Below are 4,652 nucleotides of genomic sequence, written 5' to 3' on the forward strand. Positions count from 1 at the left end.
CCCCCCCCATGTGACGTGATTGATGTCTCATGATTTGTGAAGTCTTCAAGGCAGACGTATATTAATTAGTCGGTTGTTGACTGATTAGATAGTGAGTCTAAGTTTTGTGGAATTGAGCATGAGTGACGAATACTCAGTAATTCATGGATTGAACATATGCGTTCTTATGTTGATATTGCTCGTCTGAGCAAATATTGTAAATTCGGGCCACTTAGTTGCTCAGTTCAACGAATTACTGAATATTTATAGTTGGATCAGTATTCGAGCAATTGAGCAAGTATTGCTCAGTTCGACGGACTATTTATTGGTAACGTGACCCAATAAAATATTAATTAAAATATTGGTAGACTACCAAATATTATATGATTAATCCAGATGTTGATTGATGAATCAATATAAATTTATTAGTGTTTGAATCTTGCTCAGAATGATGATTTGTGGAGCGTTTATTCGAAATCCTAATTTTTGATCAATTGTTCGTCAATTGATCAATTGCTGAAAAATAGGTCATGAGTGATGGAGGGACCGACCACATGGGATGATGGACGTCCATGTGGCACCCAAGTTCTCAAGTGAGCGTGCACCAGGGTCTTTTATTTACCGGTTGGTGAAAGAATGATGACTAAATGCCGGTTTCATCATTTATTAAAATAGTGCTCAATTCAGCATTAGGTGATAAAACCTAATTATGGAAAAGTGGGGAACCGACCAAGAGGGAATGAAACCGTCCTTGGTGGTCGTGGGACCAGCGGATGGTTGTTGATCAAATTCCAAGTTGGTTAGAAAGAGTTTGGACCCAATATGAGCAATTGAGCAAATTAGGTCAAAATTATAAGAATGTGTGGGACCGGCTCCTTGCAAGCCTCAGGTCCGTCCTTGGCCGGTCAAGGAAGCATGACCGTGTCACCATAATGTCCGTGTCTCAGTCCTGAGAGTTTCAGCATTTTCTGATGTACGTTTGAGCAGTATTTTGAATTTTCAGAAAAGTTCGATCTTTGACTGAAATTCCTGATTTTGCTCGAATGAGCAAGTAGAACTTTGCTGTTTTGATCAAAATTTGGAAAATATTAAAATAATGATATTTTAATATTTGGCGTGAGTAGCGTAGTCGGTCATATGACCATTTGACTTTTTGGCCTTTTCATGGTTTGAGCAATATTTGAGAAAATATGAAGAAATTATGATTTTTGTTCAAACTGAGGAGTTTCATGAGATGAGGGAACTAGCAATTATGAAAGATTAGAGATTTTAAGGTGTGGGATCGGCCACAGCTAGGGCATGGCCGTCCGGAGTGGTAGCCCGGTCCCGCAACACCTTTACCTATTTTTTGTTATTTTTCATGAAACCGTGAAAATATAGAGAAACCATGAGTTTTGCTCAAACAAGGAAAGTTGCTAAAATGAAAGAGTTTCCTGAGCTCATGAAAATAATAAAATAAGGAAAAATAATGGAAGAGGCATGGGGACCGGCCACGACTAGGGCATGGAAGGATGGCCGTTGGGCCCGGTCCCTGGGCGCCTCTTTATTATTTTAATATTATTATTTTCTTTCTCATGTTTTTTGTAGGATTCCTCATTTGTCCATATTTTCGAATGCCCTTTCATGCATTTGGGTGCTCGTTCGTGCATCATTGTTGAGTACACTTGCACCATTTTCTTTGGGCTTACTCAATGATGGTCCAGATGCCGGATTGTTTAGTATTTATTACTAATTCATGAAATCTAGTAGAGAATGATTCATGAAACCGAGTAATAAAGGTGAGTAGTAATTTATTATCAATCCATAAGGTCATCCATGGATTCGATTACAGAAATAATAAAATGAGCATTACCATCCTATAGGATCGTGGTTTCGACTACAAAATAGAAGTAATAAAATTGTTTATTACCATTTCATGAAATCAGCCGTGGATTCGACCATGAAATAGGAGTAATGAGATTATCTATCACCATTCCATGAGATCAGCCGTGGATTCGATCATGAAATCGGAGTAATGAGATAAAATAGATTATCTTCTAGGAATTCAGTGGTGAATGCCACGGTAGAATTAATCTATTGAAGAAGGAATATTAGCCAGTTAAAGCGTCATACCCGTTCTGAAAGGTGCATAGTCAGGAAAAAGCGAGTGTTGCCGATGTCCTAAAGGCGTTTTACCATATCAACAATTATGTATGTAAAACCGCTTGAATCTATACACAGTCTCTCTACATAGTCAGGGAACGGTGAGTGTCACTGACGTCCTGAAGGCGTTTTCCCTCTCAACAATTATGTATGGAGGACCGCCGATCATTCTTCTATGTAAAGAGGTCATGATGAAATGCACAGCATCGAACGCTCAGCTAGTGGGAGGCTTTTCGAGAATCATATTCATCATGGCTATGAGAGGAACTCGATCAGAGATCGTGAAACGGTTCACGGATCGTAAAATATGAATCGTCACATGCGTTTCTGAAGCCAGGTCAGAAACATGCAGTATCATGATTTTACAATTTTGACCTTTGTTGAAAATCCACCATCAACATTAAGTCCCCAACTTAGTGAGGTACAGTCATGTTCCGCAGTAAGCATTAGATGGTGATTTTCAGTCAACGAGATCAGTGGTTGAACTCGGTCGTACAAAGGTATTCTCATAATCCTTGATTTGCTCCAATGGTATCATGTACGAGCAAATGTACAGATAAGGACCATGATAATAAGATAGAGTGTCATCTCATGAGTACGGAGATATGAGGCACTGCTGATTTGATCGATCGAAGTCCAATTTTGGTCGGTTTAGCGTTTGCGGGCCCGGCCCAAAAAAGGAAATCCTTGTTTTATTAGGTTTTTGGAAATAAATTTGATATAAAAGGGAAGAAACCCTAAAAAAAAAATTGATCGACCAAGCACCTCCTCTCTCTCACACTCGAGCATAAAGAAATTTTTTTTGTGTACGCCGGAGCTCCCATCGACGACCGCCGGCCGAATTCCGGCGAACTCCGGCGCCGACAAAAGGTATGATTTTTTTTCTATATTTTTGTGTTCTTCATGAGTTGTTTCAAAACAAAAATCCATAAGTGTTCATGCATGTGTAGGTTTTATGAAAATTTTGTTTAGAAAACGTATATATACCCGTTCATTCGTTAGTTTAAGAAACGAGCAAGAATCCCTAATATGAAAAGAGATACATAAATTCTTGAGTAGACATAGTTTAGTTTCAGTAGAGAAAATTTTGTTTATGAGGTTTCATGAAAACCAAAATTTATTTTCAAAGCATGAACTTTCACAAACACTTTTAGGAACGTAGGTTCATTCGCAGTAGAAGTAATAAATAATGATCCTTAAAGTTAGAGGAATTTTGAAAAGACATGTACTCCATGATAAAATTTATTTGTGAACTTTCAAAATTTTATTTAGAATATGTGGACTCTCGCAAAAATAGAAAAGACCCTCGTTTCATTAAACAAATGCTCGTTTGAGCAAAGATAAAAAAAAATTATTATTAATACTCGCGTAAAAAAAGAATTTTTTTCTTTTACACGTGAGATTTTTTTTTTTTTTTTTGATAAAAATCAAGCAGCATTTTTTTTGAGTAATTGTCAGAGATAAACAATTGTATTTTATGATTTTATGATGCGTGTTTGCGGCATAAAATCATGGAACGTTTACATGAAGAGTTTATGTGAATTGTTCATAGTTTCGTGAAAAGTCAATCGACTTTTGAATAATAGATTTTGCTTGTCTTCGCAGGTTTGAAGGAGTGAGCAAGTTTTTCGAAAGTTTTGCGTCATTATCACTAAGTTTGTAAAATCGTAAATAGGTAAGAGTTGAGGATTACCATTTTTGTAGACGTTAGTGTGAGCATTATAATTACTTTATTGCTTTAATTCCATTGCGTTGACAAAATTTGTGCATGGATGTCACAACAACTTTGCAAAGATGACTGATTCCAGTGATAGCGCTCCTGAAGATGATGTTTCCAGAGAGGAAACTTCCAGGGAGGATGTTTCGTCTTCCAGAGATGATGATTCTTCCAGAAATGATGATTCTGAGACTTCCAAGGAGAAAGGGGAATCTCCCAGAACCAAGAACATCCCAAATGCTGATGACGAATTCTTCGTGTTTCTGTATAGACCCGAAAAGCATCATTCAGGTTCCTCGTTTCGGCTACCCATCAATCCAGGAGTACTATTCAGAACAGATTAGTATCTCCTCAAGCAATAATTAGGTTCTGTTTGAGTGGAAAACATTATTTGGGTTCACACCTGGAACTTAAACTTTCTCGAAAGCCCCTGGCACATTTCTATGGATGGGCAAGACATATGTTGGGTCATAGTCATGTAAGGACCATGCTGGATCGTGCACAGGTGACACGAGCTATTCAGGCTGCTGGGGATTTGATTATTTATCACGACATACCAGGTATGGTGGCTTTGCTTGCTCGCTGGTGCGTTCCTACTCATACTTTCATATGCAGATGGGGAGAATTCACCATCACTTTAGAAGACGTAGTCGCTTTGTTGCATCTCCCAATTACTGGCAATTTCCCTGAAAAGCTTTCAGCAAAGGAGAATGTAATATCTAACATGTTGGAAACTACAATGTGTGAATTCAACAAGTCACCCAAAACTTGTTATGCTCAATGGTTGAAGCACATGGTGGCCGAGAGATGAGGT

This window comes from Papaver somniferum, chromosome 1, assembly GCF_003573695.1.
Source record: "Papaver somniferum cultivar HN1 chromosome 1, ASM357369v1, whole genome shotgun sequence".
NCBI lineage: Eukaryota > Viridiplantae > Streptophyta > Magnoliopsida > Ranunculales > Papaveraceae > Papaver > Papaver somniferum.